At 36.3% G+C, this 19,704-nt stretch overlaps 1 protein-coding gene and 1 pseudogene across 2 annotated transcripts in view; one reads left to right on the plus strand and one right to left on the minus strand.

Annotated features, from left to right (window-relative positions):
* The first annotated feature begins 291 nt into the window (after positions 1-291).
* GRX4 (glutaredoxin 4) overlaps positions 292-19,704 on the plus strand; it is a 136,818-nt gene continuing 117,405 nt past the window's right edge. For both annotated transcript variants that reach the window (XM_089787615.1, XM_089787621.1), the window contains exon 1: positions 292-512. The gene's annotated coding sequence lies outside the window, so the exon portion shown is untranslated. The remainder of the gene's footprint in view (positions 513-19,704) is intronic.
* On the minus strand, positions 1,333-2,665 carry LOC149579881 (serine/threonine-protein kinase AFC1-like; annotated as a pseudogene).

Here is a 19,704-nt window from a genome sequence, read left to right on the forward strand (position 1 = left end):
GTAACAAATTGAATATAAAAAGAGGTTGCATAGAAGTGTCTTAATTTTAATAATTAGTGTTAAATTAATGTAATATATTTTACTGTATCACATTTACAATTCTTTAGGGAAATTCAATTTATGAATTAGATTAAAATCATGTAGTAAGAGTCATGCCAATGCATTTTTTTGGCACAAGACATGTTAATTGTTTCCTACTTATTTGGGTAAAACTTTTTTTGTTTTGATACAAGGAGTAAATAAGTAATGTTTAACCCAAATAAATATAATATTAACTCGCAACTAAGATCTCTCTAGGGAAAATCTTGTCTTTAAATTTTCGCCGCCTCTGAATGGATTGAAGCAGTAGGCGAAAGGAGAGGGGTTTGGGTTTTGGTTTGTCATATTTAAACAGGGGGCGCAAGCGCTATAGTTCCTCCCTCTGGTGGTGCTTTGAGCGCGTGGAGATTGTATGAAGTTGTCGTATTGGTGGCCAATACAAATTGCAATTTAGAAATAGTCAAGAGTGAAGAGTAAGTAGAAAATGGACATTACATGAACCATTTTACCTTACTAAGATAACTAAATTTACCATAACATGAAATATATCTGCTGAAAATATGCCACGTAATTTTTTTATGCAATCTGCAAATGCCCTACGTTTCGATTTCATTGCATATTACAGCCATTATAAATATTTGCATATTTTGAAAGACATCAAAACTAGTATTCTGACTAGTAGTAATAGCCTTCCTTTGGTGTGGAAAATATAGACTGGAAAAGTTTTACCAGTTTGTTTTTGTGTGAACAGCGTTAGCTTGAGAAAATCTTGGATTCACTGGGGAATCTACAAATAGAAAATGAATCTGATGAACATATCAAATAAACCTAGAATGAATTAATGTACTATAGTTTATGTGCATCCTGTTGAATTCTATATTATAAAAATTTAACTCAGTCTGCTGGCATTTCCTTGTTACATACCCTCAACTTTTACATCACTTGATTATCAGCTTTGAAGCTTTAAAATATCAAACTCTTCTTATTAATTATGTAGATTATGAAGTTTATGTATTAGTGTACTGAGTAGTCTAAAAATAAATTTCCACCACAAAAAACTCTCAAGTTAAAAGCCCGTAATTATGCAAAGTTCACACTGATGTTATAAGTTACATTCACCAGTATCTGTTGCTAAAATAGCCCATGAAAATTATGGTGCGCTAAAAGATCTCATGGTAGAATTCTGTGCATGGGTTGAAGGCCAGGTGTTTGACATTAATATGTTCTCTTTTCTACATTCTGGAGCTCAGCGGCACATTGGTACCAATATACTTTCCTCACTATTCCTGCAAAGCTAGGAGGATTGAAAACTAGCTGAGCTACCAGACAATAAAAGACTTATTTAGATCAACATGATATCAGAACATTTGGTCGGTAGAGGAACCTTTTTTTAAAGTTCACAAGCAAATATATCTCGTGTACATGCAACCTATAATGGAGCAAACTCTAGCATTGCTTCTGAAGAATGGTATTACTATTATACATATTTACAAAATGAGACTTACAATTACAACCAAGACATTGTAAATTGAATGTCTTTAAGCTGACACACACAGGCAATTGAATGACTCCTAATTTTGTCATTAGATCATTAGATCATTGTAAATTACATTCAACATTTTCCATTTTTGTAGAATCCCCAGTGAAGAAAGGATGTCTTAAAGCCTTGTGAGCTGTCAGTCGTTCCATGGGCTCAAATGTTAGAAGAGCTTGCAGCAAGGGTGATCTACATGAGGCAAGATCAAATTCTGCAGCAAGCATCACAAATATGATATCATTATCACATAAAACTTATGTCATAATCTTTTCTAGAATTTAATATGTTGTTACAGGTACACTTGTTTAATTGAAAAATAAAAGCATACCTTTAACCTTGACAACTCTGTCACTGCTCGAATGTTTCTGCTAGAAGATGCTTTTTCTGGCTAATCTAATCGTTTTCCATGTTTAAAATATTTTGCATGTGTCCCACTATTGAGAGGATAGTGTTTGATACTCTTGGTTTGGTACAACCATAGTATAAAAATCAGCATGTGAAGAAATATATAACCAGATGGCAACCAAGAAAACCAAGTTAAGTAATAGTCCTCGTGAAAAAATCAGGAAACATACTCTGCCTGCTTTATCATGTTTCTAGGCAAAGGTCCAAACACTCTCTCCATCATTGCAAGGTGTTCCAAGTCTTCATATGTCTGAAACAATGTCTCTCCCTACAAATTCACAAAAGTGGGTGCCATATATATCAATAAATCTGACAGATTTTTAATTATCATGCGTATAGAATCTTCTTAATGTATTATATTACCAAGCAAAGTTCCACAAGTATGAATCCCACGCTCCAAATATCACAAGGGTAGTTCCATTCAAGATCTGTTAAGAATTATCCATGATCAACATAAGGCCTGTGGTCTTACCATCATAGAAGTTGATAACAGTACCATGGGTTTGTAATGCCATTCATTTACATATATTCAATGTATAATTTTTTATTTCCAGCCATGCTTACCCAAAATTACTTCAGGACTCAATAATACCTGGTTGAGATAACATCTGTGTGCTTTTCTTCCTCAAATGCAGCACCTCCAAAATCTATTAACTTTATTTCCCTTGACTTTGGCAAATGCATGAAATTGTTTTGTGCTGAACTCTTTAAACATTTCTACAGAGAGAAGAGAAGCCAAAGTATTGTCAATTAGAACATGTTCCTTTTCAGATGGTAGAAACAGTGGAATTTAAAGGCAGCCATTCAAGTATTCATTTGTAGATATACTTAGATGTTGGCGGACTTTATGAATCCCCACATGTAATCATTATAGGGTACTGCCAATTTTAAGAAATAGCCATACGAGCAAGAGCAATCAAAAGAGCTACATTCAATGATCAATCACCTTGTAATCACGAATCTTCACAAAGTCTGAAGAGACCAAAAGTATATTTTCAGGCTTTCTTGCCAATGGTTAAAGTGAGTTGTTATTGGTATTTGCACAAAAGGAATGAGAACGTACCATAATTGTGATGTCACTGCGCTAGTCAGTTCTCGGGTTAGCCCTTTTATTGGACCCTTATGGGCTAGCTGGATTGGTTAGAGGGTCAGTGGTACTTTCTGGAGAGTTGGATTGTTCTCGTGTTCAAAGCCCAGTGTTGGTTCACAGTAGGTGTTTGCAGTTCAGGAGTCGACAACTTCTGACGACACAGGATTCTATGAAGATTTGTGGAAGTTATGCCTATTTGAGTGATTTAAGGTATTTATTAACTTAATATTTTATTATAAAATCAAATTGACTTTATAGTTTTTAAATCACTTATATATTCTCTAAAAGTGATTTAATATTTAATCACTTAAATTAATAAAGTGCGCCCACTTTATTTAAGTCAAAAACTACTGAAAGTGACTTAACTTATAATTTAAAAGCTTTAAATATCAAAAGTGGCGTGTCTTTCTTGGAAGTCGTGCCTTTTTTGGCATATATGGGCATTTTGGGCAATGAGAAATTCATCTTTGAATATTTTGACTTTGCCTTTGGCTTCTTCCTGTGCTTCTCCTATGATAGGGTTTTGAGCATTTTTTTTTGTCCATTGGAGAATGATACCTCTTCAGTGTTGAGCACTCTTGAGATTGTGAAAGATCAATCAAATCAATGTAGTTAAGAGCTTCATTTAGAGGTTCTACATGATTCAAACAAAGTATTATATAAAGGTTTACTATTGATTGCAATAAGAAAGGGGTTTCTTCCTTGTGGTAGCTTCTTCTTCGGATTAGTGGCATCTAGCAAGGTTATTACTCATTCTTCTTCTTGGCCGTACGACTTGTAGTGGGAATTGTGCATTCTACAGAGGCGTGTGAAGGGTTTGGTTGAAATGCCTTCCTTTTGGTTGCCTTTTGACTTCCATCCTTGGCGTCTAGTATTTTTAGAGACTTTTATCCAGTTTTAAGGTAGAACCTAAATCTGGAGGCTAGGTGTCCTTTACCATCAGTTTTCAGCATTCTTAACAGGCAAGCTAGCTTATTGTTTTAAATAAAAAAATTGGAAACATTCTGGTATGTTTATCATTAATGATCTCATTGTTTCAATAAAATAACGTCTTCTGCATTTTCATTCTGTAGGAAATTGCTCTGTATTTCAGTTTATCAGCTTTTATATGCTGCGCCCCTTCTCTTTTGTCTATGAACTTTTCTCTAAAAAACTAAAATAACACAATAAGACTTAAGAGTTTACTTGAGTTTGAGTTTAGAGCCAGCAGGGCTCATCACAATGGTATCAAAGCCTATTAATCCTGCCAGCTTGTGGGAAAAACATTTCTATGTGGCCACACCAGAACAGGTTTGACAGGCACTACACACTCAGGGGTCCCAAAAATTAGCAAAATTCTTTTGCACCTTTCCAGGCACCTCCATTGTATGAACAGGAAGAGGATTTTGATTTTGATAATATGGCTGAAAGGAATGATGATGCTCATCTTAATGACGAAGACATGATGCTAGAGAAGTACTGAGAGGAATGGTGGCTGGTCAAGAACAAGTTGCAAACATCCTAAAGCAACTTAACACCAATGTGCAAAACTTGACAATTCCGAGGAGGCTGAATATTGATCAAGATTAGGAAGGTAGCATACATGGAGAGCATCACAGGCATATTGCTCCAGCAAGCACCTTTGAGAGAGCCACGCGCCCTACTTTTGTTAGAAATGACGTTGAGGAGGAAGAGGTGGAAGAAGGTGGTGAAGCAAACTTTGCTGGCAACATCCTAGCTATGCATGATGACTGGGATGCAATGCCTCCATGAGTTAAGGATCATCTTACCTTTGATCGTTTTATGAGTCAGAAAAGAGAGCACACCAAGAACAGGAATGACAGGGGGCCTAGATACAAACATAATGATCTACGACAAGCTATCGATAAGCTTACCTTAGTGAACTATGATGGCAGTGGTAGAGTTACAACACGTGCCTGGGTGAGTAAATCGGATACATCCTGACACTACGTCCTATGCTCGAGGAAGATGCTGTTAGATTTGCAGCCCTACACCTTGATGGCGTGGGACATGACTGGTGGATTCATGGCATGGCTATTCTTCACCATGACTAGATTACCTCATACCAAGAGTTTACTGATAGATTGGTAGAGAGGTTTGATAAACGTGATCTTGAACTGTTCTTTAGGGATCTAGCGCAGTTAAAACAAATGTGTAGCTTGGAATTGTACATTGGAGAGTTCCAAAAACTATCTATAATGGTGACAAGCATTTCAGAGAGAAGGCTGATCATATTGTTTATTGAGGGTATTTTTGAGCCCATGAAAGGTTGGATAAAGGCATTAGATCCACCTCCCTTACAGGAGACCATGAGGAAAACTCGCAGTATGGAGCTCACTACACCTCGTAAGCAATTTGGCACCAAACCTTCTTCCTCCTACACTGAGAACAAATCTGATCCAAAGAAGGCTGATAATGCTGATCAAAAGAAAAGATTTGCAGCTCCATTAGATTGGGACACAATGAATGACCTACGTATAAGGAAGCTCTGTTTTTACTGTAAAGGTCCATATGGCTTCAATCATGATTGCCCCCTCAAGCCTAAAGGGCAACACAGGCACATGGAATGGTTTTATGAGGGAGAGATGTTGACTGATTTTTCTGATCAGCAAGCTGCTATTTATGACATAGATGAAGAAAAGTCAAAAAATGAGGTAGAAATTGAAGTAGAAAGTGAGCTACAGGAAGCTCATATGTCCAGCATGCAGAGAGAAGGTTCTTTCAAGCTTCGTGGGATTCTAGCAAGTCAAAGAGTCATATCTCTTTTGGTCATAGGTGCAACCCACAACTTTAGTGATTCACGGTTAGGGGAGAAAAGGGGAATTCAAACTCAGCAATTTGAAGGCATTCGAGTGAAGGTTACCGATGGTCACACTCTCACCTGTGATAGGATGATTCTTGATTTACCATTGAAACTCAACAATTTTGAGTATAAGGCAGTTTTTATGTTGTGAACATGGAAGGAACGGATATAGTTCTCAGAATGAAATGACTTCATGCTATAGGAGAGTTCACACTTAATTTGCATGATATGGAGATGTAATTCAAAATTGATGGCACAATTCATGTTCTTAAAGCCATCAAGGCCAACAATCTAAAAGAAATTTCACTCTGGAGAATGGAACGTTTGATTCAACATGATACGGTAGAATGGGCTGCTGAGTGCAAGTTAATGCCTTCATAGTTAGAGCAGCAAGCTTCTCCCTACCATCCGGATGTACAGGAACTCCGAATCAAACATGCAAAGGTTTTTAGTGCTATTCCACCAGGTAGACCTCCTGATAGAGGTATTAAGCACATCATTGAGCTGGATGAGGGCACGAAACCTATTATGATCACTCCTTATCGACACCCCAAACGTTTAAAAGATGAGATTGAGAAAACCATTAAGGAACTTTTAGCTACGGGGCGCATTAGGCCGAGTAGGTCACCCTTTGCTTTATCAATTGTTTTGGTGAAGAAAAAGGATGGTACACTTAGGATGTGTATTGACTACAGGATGCTTTATAGGAAGACTATTAAGAACAAGTATCCTATTCCACGGATAGATGAGTTGATAGACAAGCTTCATGGAGCTTGCTATTTCTCGAAGATTGATTTGAGGACTGGTTACCATCAGATCAAGGTCAGAGAGGAGGATATTGAGAAAACCACATTCAGGTGTCACTGTGGACACTATGATTTCTTGGTTATGCCATTCGGCTTAACCAATGCTCCAACTTCATTTCAGTCTACTATGAACAGGGTTTTCCATCCTTTCTTGAGGAAATTTGTTTTGGTGTTCTTCAACGACATCCTGGTTTACAACAAATCATGGGAGGAACACATTGTTCACTTGGATGAGGTATTGAGTATACTTGACAGGGAGTCCTTGTACGCTAAGAAGTCCTAGTGTGCTTTGGGCATGGCTAAGCTTTTGTATTTGGGTCACATTATCAGTAGAGGCAGTCAGCATGGATCTAAAAAAAATTTGAGTTATCATCGATTGGCCTACACCTGAGACGTTGACATAGCTTAGGGGGTTTGTAGGATTGTGTGCCTTCTATCGTCGATTTGTTAGTGGATTCTCGCGACATGTTGCGCCATTAACTGATTTGACTAAGAAGGGAGCCTTTATGTGGACACCTCTTGCACGGGCATGCATTGAGAAGTTCTAAACTTCTTATGACTACTTGTCCAGTATTGGCTTTGCCGGATTTCGCTGGGCCATTTGAGTTAAGTTGTGATGCCAGTGGTGAGGGTATTGGTGCACTCATCATGCAGGATTGACATCCTATAGCTTTTGAAAGCAGGAAGGTCAGAGGTCCTGAAGGAGTTTCAGTATCTATGATAAGGAAATGTTGGCCATCATGCATGCCATGGCCAATTCAGGCAATACTTGATTGGTAGTAAATTCAGTGTTAAAACCGATCACAATAGTTTGAAACATTTTCTTGGACAACGGGATTTGAACGAAAGGCAACAGAAATGGGTCAACAAACTTCAGTGCTATGATTTTGACATTGTCTATGTCAAGGGCACTCAGAATGTGGTTGCTGATGCTTTATCTTGCCGTCCTCACATGAGCTCCATTTCACTGATTATAGAGGATTGAATACACATGATAGTAGCAGAATATGCTAAGAATCCATGGGCTTCTAGCATAGTGGATGGGACAGTACAGGACGACAGATACCCACTTGTGGATGATCTTATCATTTACAAAGGGAGGATATTTATTGTCCCAGGTTCTGAGATGAGGGGCACAATATTGAGATCATTTCGTGACTCACTGATGGCAGGACATCCTGGTTACTTTAAGACCTACAGGTAGGTACGGGAGAGATTCTCTTGGAAGGGTCTTAGATCATTTGTTCTTTAGTATGTCAGGGAATGCCTTGTTTGTCAGTAGAACAAGCAAGAACATACATACCCTGCAGGTTTATTTCAGCCTCTTCCTATTCCTGAGAGGAAGTGGGAATGCTTGTCTATGGACTTCATCACAGGCTTGCCAAAAGCTCAACGGAAAGACAATATTTATGTGGTAGTAGATCGGTTGACGAAGTATGCACATTTCTTCTCAATCACTACTACACACAGCCACTCTGGTGGCGGACTTGTTTTTCCGTGAGGTATTCAGATTGTATGGATTGCCTCGGAGTATAGTCAGTGACAGGGATACCGGGTTTTTGAGTAACTTCTGGCAGGAGTTATTCAAACTTTGGGGGACAAAACTCACTCTGAGCACTAGCTACCACCCACAGACAGATGGGCAGACGGAGATGGTCAACAAATGGGTGGAGGGATACTTGAGGAATTATAGTTCAGGACAGCAGAAGGCATGGGTGAAGTGGTTATACCTTTGTGAGTATTGCTATAATACCACTCATCACATGAATATTCAGATGACACCATACTGAGCATTATATGGATATGATGCTCTGAGCTTTCTAGATTTATTGCTGAGTGATAGTAGGGTACCCAGTGCTAGTGATTTGTTGCAGGAGAATCAGGACATTATGAGAGCACTTAGGGAGAATATTCAGAAAGCTCAAAACTAGCAAAAACGATATGCTGATTAGGGGCGAATGGAGAGATCTTTTAAGATCAATGATTTGGCATATTTGATGCTCTAGTCTTATAGGTAGTCCACTCTTCGTAAGAAGGGCACCGAGAAACTTAAGCCACGATACTATGGACCATTCAGGGTTGTCAGACGTGTCGATGAAGTGGCTTATGAGTTAGATCTTCTAGTGGATAGTAAGGTTCGCAATGTGTTCCATGTGTCGCGCCTCAAAAAGGCATTGGGACCACAGGTGACTCCTATTGATTTACTACCCCTGGATGATGAGGGGAACTTGATTTTGATACTTGAGGCCATTTTGGATTCCAAAGAGTGACATCTTCGGAGGTGGGTTATTAGGGAATACTTGGTAAAGTGGAAAGATCTACTGGCAAAGGATGCTACTTGGAAGAGTGACAATATTCTTTAGCATCCAGCTTTGAGTTTGCTTGTGGACAAGCAAATTCAAGGAGGGCGGACTGTGATGTCACTGCTCTAGTCAGTTTTAGGGAACAATGTGTTAGCCCTTTTAGTGGACCCTTGTGGGCTAGCTGGATTGGTTAGAGGGTCAATGGTACTTTCTGGAGAGTTGGATCGTTCTCGTGTTCAGAGCCCAGTGTTGGTTCACAACATGCATTAGTAGATTAGGAGTCGACAGCTTTTGACAGCACGGGATTCTATGAAGATTTGTGGAAGTTATGCCTATTTGAGTGATTTAAGTTATTTATTAACTTAATAGTTTAGTATAAAGTCAAATTGACTTTATACTTTTTAAATCACTTATATTCTCTAAAAGTGATTTAATATTTAATCACTTAAATTAATAAAGTGTGATCACTTTATTTAAGTCAAAAACTATTGAAAGTGACTTAAATTATAATTTAAAAGATTTAAATATCAAAAGTGGCATATCTTTCTTGGAAGTCGTGCCTTTTTGGCATATATGGGCATTTTGGGCAATGAGAAATTCATTTTTGAATATTTTAACTTTGCCTTTGGCTTCTTCCTATGCCTCTCCTGTGATAGGGTTTTGAGCCTTTTTTTTTTGGTTCATTGGAGAATGATACCACTTCAGTGTTGAGCACTCTTGAGATTGTGAAAGATCAATCGAATCAGTGCAGTTGAGAGCTTCATTCAAAGGTTCTACATGATTCAGACAGAGTATTACTGTTGATTGCAATAAGAAAGGGGTTTATTCCTTGTGGCGCCTTCTTCTTCAGATCAGTGGCATCCAGCAAGGTTATTACTCATTCTTCTTCTTGGCTGTACGACTTGCAGCAAGAATTGTGCATTCTATAGAGGCGTGTGAAGGGTTTGGTTGAAATGCTTTCCTTTTGGTTCCCTTTTGACTTCCATCCTTGGCGTCTAGTATTTTCAGAGACTTGTATCCAGTTTCGAGGCAGGAGAACCTAAATCTGGAGGCCAGGCGTCATTTACTGTTAGTTTTCAGCATTCTTGGCAGGCGAGTTGGCCTACTGTTTTAAATAAAAAAATTGGAAACATTCTAGTATGTTTATCATTCATGATCTCATTGTTCCAATAAAATAACGTCTTCTACATTTTCATTCTGTAGGAAATTGCTCTGTATTTCAGTTTATAAGCTTTTATATGCTGCGCCCCTTCTCTTCTGTCTATGAACTTTTTTCTAAAAAACTAAAATAACACAATAAGACTTAAGAGTTTACTGGAGTTTGAGTTGAGAGCCAGCAGGGCTCATCACAATAATCATTTTCAAATAATAATAATAGTGAAGGAGTACCTGAATTTGCTTGCAGTTGGGCCTATTTGATGTTGTTGCATTTTTTGAGTTGTGCAATAGATTGATATGTTCAAGTTAAATTGAAATATATATAGAAAAAGGAAATGCAATATTCTTTAATCAAACCAGAAATGGCTATCGAGTTGTATTTGCAAATAAAGTTTAAATAGATTATGGTATAGATACAGTAGAGTGTGAGAGAAGAAACTTTATTTACCTATGAATTTCAGTAAGCAGGTCCTTGGAATTTTATGAGTAGACCTTTCACTGGGGACCCTTCTGCTTGGCATCTGTTACTTCTCTTGTTGTAGTCTTGAAGACATGGACTTTTTTGTGGCTTGCTTATTAGTCCGGAGTTGCTAGTTGGAGCACAATGGAAGTGATGAACACTTTAATCAAGGACTCGATCATTACATTGGCACTAATTATATTCATGAACATAAGTAATACCATCCTTGAGAGTATGAAGACATTAGTTGTCATAGTCATTGGAAATCCAAGAAAATTCATATCATTTTCATGTAATTACATAAGTTTCAATGCTTTAATCACAAGATTGTCGCCATGCAAATTAGCATCATAATTATATAACAATTCTGGCTATGAATCTGCTGTACAATAGCTTGAATATACTTAGAAACATTGTATAAATTAAGCACAGTTGTTGTCCAAAGCATTAATAGTATATATGTTGAAGATAACATTGATGTTATATGTTTTTGACAGAACTAAGCAGTTAACACAATAATCTTGAAAACTGATAATTCTTTAAAGGATGTGGAAGATATTGCAAGCAAATAAATTGAATTGTTTTTCATAGGCGTCGTATGTAAGATGTTCAAAATAGCATATAGGTAGTATATTTGTTCAAAAGAGCAATAACAGTATAAGTAATATATGTAGTCATGAAGATGAATAATTTAGTATAGAACAGCTGTTTGTAGCATATTGAGCCATATTAGTTAGTGACATATGTAATCATCGAGTGCTATTTGAGACCCAAAATTTTTGGAGCCGATTTGTAGAAAACAGATGGCTGGTGTGTATCCTTGTTGTTTTGGTAGCTTTGACTGTGACGGCCTGCACAACAACATGGTTCAGGCAAGAGCATTAAAATAGCATATTAAAACATGATGTGAAATTTTGTGAGATAAAAGAGTACTAGTATATGTACCTTTATGAGAAGATTGTGGTAGCTAATTTTCAATTGCTATAAGATGTGCTATCACGGTGTTTTGATTGCTGGTGAACTTGCCTCTGATTGTGAAATCTCGTAGCATAAATATGACTGCTGATTTGTCGTTGACGTAGTCTTCATAAGTCATGTTTCTAAAAGAAGGCCAAATTTGTTTAGCAATATTTTTTTCTGCTAAACATTGGATGGTTTGATTGTTGTCTTTTGTTATTAGTGCTTTGATATGCAATGAGTATTTGTAGTTGACTTGTTCGTTGCATTCGATATAATGGGCTTTGTTTCCATCCAGTGTGCCATATTTGTCAAATCTGTAATTGCATTTGGGACAAAATGCACATAATGGATTTGAATATGCATTTGTGGGACTGAAGATTCCAGCAACCTGTATGAAGCAAAAGAATGTTAGTGGAAAGCAAGAATGAAGCTAATGAAATAAAGAGTAAATGATGTTATTTAAAGTTGCCTCAATTGTCGTGTGCAACAATGAATAGAGTCTTTGTAGTGTCCTGTTGTCGTTGAGTCCACTAACAAACTTGCGCAAAGAGCGTGTTTGTGGTCTTGCTTTTTAGCAATGTTTCTAAAGAGCAAGATTGGATTCTCATTTTTTTGCGACTGTTCTTCCATTTGGGAATAAAGTAGGGTGAATTTGGCTTGCATGTAGAACTGTTTATTGAAGACTATTTTACGAGTCATGAGTAAAATTTGAAAATAGAATGGTAAATGAGTAGCAGAGTTTAGGAGTATACCGGCGCTTTATCCATATCAGTATGACCATCCTTGATCTCAAGTATGTGTTGATTCCCTTTTTTGTTTGCTGCTACAACTATTGTGGCTATTGATCCATTTGGGTATTCACTTGTACTCATTAGCAAATGTTTTATTGTTGTGGCTGGAATTGAACTTATATGCAATTGGGAGTGGCCTGATTGTTTCAACTGTGCTGGATTCTTTCAACATTAAAATGCAATCTGAATCTCCACGATCATATTTTCTTTTTGGAGAAACTTGGAATCCTGTTATTGCTATTTCACTTCTTGAAATGATTTTGTCCTCAAAGTTGCGTAAGAGATTGCTACCAATAGTAAGCCTTATGGACATCTCTCCTTTAGAATCTGTTAAGTCAGCACGCAAGACTTCACGTGATCCTGTTCCTTGGTCAAGCATCACTTTATAGATGATTAACACGTTGCCTGTAAAAGGTGTCCTTGCCTTTCTGGCGTTTAAATCTTCTATTGTTATAGAGGTTCCACTATTCAGCTTTTGCCTGTTACAAGTGGGAAAATTTTGTGTTGAGCTCGGTGATCTCTAAGATTATTTGAAGTATAAGAGCAAGTTATTTAATTACCTTTTAGGCTCTTTTGGCTGTTTTATATATGCCAGATCTTCTGGTTTTCCTCTATTAGACATGGTAAGAGATCATATTCAGCTGATTGGTATACAAGGTTATGTAAAGGATGAGAGCAGATTTTGTTGTTACCTTTCAGGTTCATTTCGCCCTTATTTATCTGCCCCATCTACTGCATCTGTTGTATTCATTGTCACTGTTGTAAAGGAAAATTTGACTGAATGTATCCACAATAACAGCACAAGGTAGTTTGGAATCATTATATACATTGGTGCAATGAAATATCATGTTATATAATGAATATTTATCATAGTTGCAAGGTGGTCTGTCCAATACGCTTCAAATTAGATGCAAAACATATAGTTGTTGTTGAATTTGTCCATACATGGTCAATCAGTGGTCTGTTGACAGCATGAGTTCTGTTTAGGACTAAATGTGTGTTGTATTGTTGCATGTGTTTAATGAGTCTTTTAGTCATTGTGTTCTCTTTACACATTTCCAAGTTGAAGTCACCTACAATAAAAATATGTTTCTTTGCAAGTGGATGCGTAACTATTTCAGACATAATGGCCATGATTTTTGCAATGGGAGCATTAGGTTGCACGTAGACATTACAAATATCGAGTTTAGTGTTGTAGTGACGAAGTGTCAACATGATAGCTTTTGTTTTTTGTGCTGTATGTTCTCTTCTATTTAAGACTAGTAGATTGTTGGATGTAAATGTTGTTATGCCGTGTATATGATACAATGTGTGACTTTTGTATTGCTTGAGGATATTTGTGTGTGATGGAGGTAGGTGAGCTTCTTGAAAGGACAAGATATCACATGACATAAGGTCATAATCATTCTTAATATCATTTGTATGGGTTTTCAAGCTTCGAGAATTCAATGTGCACAATAATATGTTTGATGTTTGCAATGAGCAAGTTTTTAGATTCTCAAGTTGCCATTGTGCATGTGATTGAAGGCGGGACATTTCATGGGGGATATTTTGTTTGACTTTGAAATGTTTTGATTGCAAAGGTTTTAATAGAAATAGTGATTCAATTGTCCTTGTTCGTGAGTGTGTAGTATATGTTAAACCATGTTGTGTGATTCTAGTTGGATCAAATGCGAGCCCATGCAATGTTAGTCCTTGAGATCAATGTATTGTTCGAGCACATGCAATTTGTATGGGAAATTGTTTTCTAATTTTTATTTGTCTATTTGTTAGTATTTTTGGAATGGGCCTTGTAATTGAAGTATGAGAACCCAATGTTTTTCAATTAGTGTTCTATAGTGTTGAGCTAGTTTATTATGAATAACTTAGTTTTGGTATGTGCGTCAACGTCCTTCCTCCTGAAGAACAAGTATGGAAATGTAGGATCGAGTAGTGGTGGTTGTGATGGAGCCTAAAATTTTGATACTCCATTTTGCACAAATGAAAGTTGTAACTGTACAATAGGAGTTATGGAATTCAGAGAGCTTTGTTCAGAAGTTTCATCTGCCTCTAAAGATAGCCCATATGTCAGAGGATTTAGGCATGGGTCATAGTATATATCTAAGAAACGCCCATTTGAAGTTACTTAGAACATGAACCTCCCAAGAGATCTATATGAAGATACAATATATTAATGTGAACCAAACACATTCAAGCTTCACAGGTTGTCTGTACCATGAACAAGACAAGTGTTAGGACTTGTTTGGGCAATTGATATTGGGAAGTCTATTGCATTCGAGGTCCTTGCTGGAAAACTAAAGCCCAATCTTAGCAGATTTTATTATCCTTTTGGTTGAAATGATATTCTAACACATTTATGATGATTAGAGATATAGAGCTATTTCTCTCATTTTAGGAAATAATTTGAAGGCAGGATACTAATTCAATGAAGGAAGAGTTTAATGATTTGTAGATATTTCGAAGTGCAAGATGGAAATCTTTCGAGTGAATAACATCAAAGATATACTTCAGATGCTCATCATTTTTTCAATGGAGCAACCAATGCGCTCTTTTGAAGAGTGCTACCCATACTTGTGATTTTAGCAATACCAGTTGTAATATCTACATCCTATACTATCAATCATTTCCACTAATGTGCAAAGGGTTGAATCAAAAAGCTCTTTTAAAAGAAAAAGAATGACACTGAGGCATATCCTCAGATTAGAATAACAGATGGAAAAAACTATTTGAAGCACGTGTTTTTCAAGAAACTAAGAGCGTATGGTCCAGGGGTACAAGCAAGTCAAATCTTTACCTAGGAAGAGCCAAAAGGGATCTAAATGATTGATCCTCAGCCGTGTATCTAAAACTTTGGTGATTATTGATATCCAACTTTCTCTTTGATTTTGCTACAGTGACACATGTGAAAGAATGGTGGAATAGTCATTGTATCTCCTTGATATTGTGAAGGCTTCAATCGTGGATGTAAAGGGAGATTTGAGGAATACCCCGATAATGAAAGGAAACCACGCTTTACTATGGAATGTTAGGCGTGTTCAATTTGGATTCACAGAGGAAGTTCCTTGTTCATTAGCAAGTGGTTCATTGCCATATACCCTGCGGTATGAATGGACATCTGGAGTATTTCGATCCTCCAAGCTTTGTAAAAGAATGCTCTTGTAATGATTGCTGAGTACTAAGGCCCCTACGAATGTTTTGATAATCCTTCTCTTGGAGCAAATGATGAAACTAATTCTTAGGTGCCACGCAAATGAAGACGGGAAGGTATCTAAATAGTGGAAGGACTTGAATGTTAGTAGGGTGACACAAGACCAATTCAAAATTACCATTTCTCTCGTGTGTCTAAGGCACATCTGGCTACACTGTTTCCTCCCATACATTGCATGATTTGAAGTTGTGAACAAAAGAGCTATCATATCGAAGTGGATGACGAGGGGCTTGTACTTATTTCCATTTGCCACTTTGTGAGAAGAGGGCGTTGTCCATGTGTGAAGAGTTCACTTATGACAGTTTTCAGAATAGTTTCCAGTCACCGGATTACTCAATTAACCCTTTTGTTTAATCCATAGAGTTATTGTTTGTTCTAAAATAATTACAAATATTAAATAACTCATACGGTTGTAGTCGTTAAAATGATACTAGGTGTATTGAATAGGTGCGGTGTTTGGAAAAACAACTGACACCCCTTACTTGTGTATAAATATATAATGTAAAACAACAAAGTTTTACATATTCTATGCATACTTTGATTTATTATATTCTTTCATTGGTGAAGAAATGAGCAAGTGAACAAAGCTCGTGGATTTGTATTATTGGGTGAATTTTATTTGATTCTGGAATCAAAATGCATTGGATAGATCATCTGTAAGGAGTGTCTCTATGTACAATTTCTATTCTGGCATAATCTGTAAGCATATCTATTTTATTTATTTGATTAGGGTTTAAAATATTATTAAGTTGTGTCCTTTATAATTATTTTTTAAATTCTATAAATATTTTAATATTTGGATAAGTGGACTAGGTCATTATTGCATTTTAAATTTGATAAACATAAATATTGTGAAATATTTAATTATTTTCTATGTGTAGTTTGTCTCCATATCACAGGAGTTAAAGTGCATCCTAGACTAGTTTAAAATTGCATTTGTATAATTGATCCGTCGCATCTGAATTATTTAATTGTTTATAGTTTAAATATATTGAATTTTATAAAGTTGTACGTTTCAACTAATAATATTGACTTTGATTACCCATTTAATTAAGCACTGGTCTTTTACTCTTGATTCATAATCCATATGTTGGCAACTGTTTCATTTCTTTCCTTTGAGGAATTAATATATTCATTTGTTGCATTCATTCTTTATTTAAAAAATTATCACATTTATACAGTGATTTACTTTTATTTTTTAATTCATAATTTGCAAGTTTGAGGTTTTCTATAATCCTTGCCCTCTGGGAAACTTTCAATACACTTGCATTCTAATCAATCTACTATAAGCGTCTTGGATCTAAGTGTTTTGTCCAGGATCAGGTATACCCATCTTGGTTTTGCAGAGCCAAAAGTGCAGGGGATTTGGATTGCATCGATTAGTCCCATCAAGTTGGCCACTACCAGTTGGATATCCTAGCATCGGGCAGGCAAGGCTCATAGGATTCCAATCTGCGGTTTTGGGAACCAACAAGTTGCAAGCAAGTTTGGTTGAGGTATTGTATGTCATTACTCATTTGTGGTCTTACATGTATTCTATTGAGTGTGGCTATGAATTGCTCATCCTTCTGTCGCATTGTTGTAGTTAGTGAGTAACACCTAACATTTTCTGTCCAAAAATTGTAGAGCATTAATTTTGTTGAACTAGGTTTGTTGTTGAAGACATCAAAGTCCAACACTAGGAAGGCTTGGTACAGGTTGCCGCTGAAAATTGTGTCAATATTTCCAAAGTACGAAGTGGGTAATTGCATAATATCTTGTAGTCTTTTGTCTATTTATCGCAAGAGAGTGGAGCCTACTAATGGAACTTCATTGATTAGTAGTACATGTAGTTCGCTATAGGTTTTGGACATTGTATCTAGTGTCTCGGTGTTTAATGGAATGAATTCTAATTTATTAGAAGGTATGTGTAATGCTGAATGTAATGTTGTTCCACCAATGTTGTATGCTGCTTTTCCTGTATATGTGGCCATTATGCCTTTGGGTTTGTCAAGGTCATTGTCAATGCTATTGCTATATAGGCGAATGAGAGCTTGGTAAATAGTTGTTGTAGTGAATGTTTTTCCAGTTCCAGCGCTTCCTATTTAGAACAAATGTATTGGATTATTTTTAATTTTTTTAACGTTTTAATGATTGTCTTGAAAGATTGCTTGTTGTTCTCTATTTAATAATCTTCTTAGTCTATAATAGTCGTTACGTAATTTGTGGGTGTCGTGTGACTTCAAAGGCTTTTAGAGGTCTATTGTTGATTGTTTTGTTGAATTTGGCTTGGATATCTTGTGGTATGCCATATTCATTTTCTTGCTTTGTTTTTTTAATTACTGCCCATGTGTTTTCAATGTATTGATCATCATTGTTTATTTCATCATTAGCTTCATTAATGTCATCCCATGCTATGTTTGTGTTGTAACAAAATTTTGCGCGATTGATTTGAATATTTTTTTGTTGTGGGCATAGGCGTCTTGCCATGTGGTGAAGTTTTGTTTGAGGCTTTCTTCACTTACAATGAATGGCATGTACAAAAGTAATTGCTCTCTACAATGATTTTCTATGTGAAAATGCATTGAAGTTGATAATACAGATTACTTTTAGTTTGGTTTTTGGCTATAGCTTAATTTCATCTTTTTTATAATTGGAGACAAATTCGACTAGGTAGATATCTAAAATAGATTGAGGGCGCTTTAAATAGTAATCGATTAGGGATTTACACATTACATTTTGAGACTTTTTCGATTTCTTCGTTCAAGTCTTTTGTAGGTTTTAGTATGAACGTGTGGTCATTGTTAGATCTAGTATCAATGAAAATGCATTTTCGGGAGCTGTAATTTAGTGGAAGCAATAGAGCAAGGTGAGCTGCTTGTTGAGATGACATTTGTTGCAGGTTTAGAAAAACATTTCCTAGTTTTGATATCATTTTGATTGCATCTATATTGTCTTGTTGGTGCTCCTTACGAATTCTCTTGAATGCATTTGTTATTGACTTGTCAACTTTTGCCATGTACGAGATACGCTACATTGCTACAACATATGCATTAAGGACATATTGTGCATTTGTATTTGCATTCCAGATATGTGGGATTTTCTTTGAAACCGTTGTTCCATATGTCCGAAGGTTTTCTTTTGAGGGAAAGTGTAGGCCTATTAATTGTAGATCTTAAGGCCATTATGTAGTCAATCTTCATTTATTCTGACTTCATTTATGAAATTTTTGAATGTAAATGTGTTATTGTAAGTTGCTTTCTGAATTTTGGTAAGAATGGTTTTAGCAATTGAATGTATCGTTTCTGTTGCATCCTGTAATGGTTCAAGTATTGTAGTATTCTTAATTGGTGGGATTGGGAAATCGTATCTACAATGTGCATTTCTAGTTTTCCTACATTGTTTTGTATGGTGGTGCGTATGCATTATAGCTATATCTGGTTCTAAATGATTTATTGTGCATGTAATGTACCTATCTACAAATTCTATAATGTTTGTGTTTGTTTGTCTTCCATAGATTGGAGCATTGTCAGTCCAGATGAGGAAATGGTCTTGTTCGTTTCCACAGTTTTAAAATTCAGTCACCAAGAAATAGTCTAAAACTTTCCCAAAGAAAGAGTGATTTGTGGAGATCGGTCTCTTGAGTGCATTTATTCTATGACTGCAATATCGTGCACAAGTTATTGGTTCTCTCTTGATTAGTTGGTTGACATACGTGTTGAGGAGTTGATTGTTCTTTTGTTGTGTAAAGGTGAGAGTTATGTAGGTCTCTCAATGTGTTTGTAAGAGCTGCCAGTTTTGTTCAGCACTAGTAAAGGTGAGAAAGAATGTTGGTGGGCCTAATTGTCGTATCATTGCAAATACGTTCTTTTTGAACTGTTGTATGTAGTTTGGAGATATTCGGATTTTTTTGAAGTCAACATACCCAATATCTGATTTTAGTAATTTCTTGAGGTTTGGTTTGTATTTGACATCTTTTGCGAATAACTTTCTTCCTTTAAGTTGCCCTTTTTGAATTCTTATCCACATTGGATAATGCTTGTTGAATGAGTATTTTTATTGTTTTGAAGAAAAGGTTTGTTGTATGATATGCGAATTACCTTTTTGAATGAGATAATTCTCATTGTGTTATTTTTTGATAGCTAAAGTTAATAATATCACTGTC

This window comes from Cupressus sempervirens, chromosome 1 (genome assembly GCF_028749045.1).
Source record: "Cupressus sempervirens isolate cs-2001-9-10 chromosome 1, ASM2874904v1, whole genome shotgun sequence".
NCBI classification, from domain to species: Eukaryota; Viridiplantae; Streptophyta; class Pinopsida; order Cupressales; family Cupressaceae; genus Cupressus; species Cupressus sempervirens.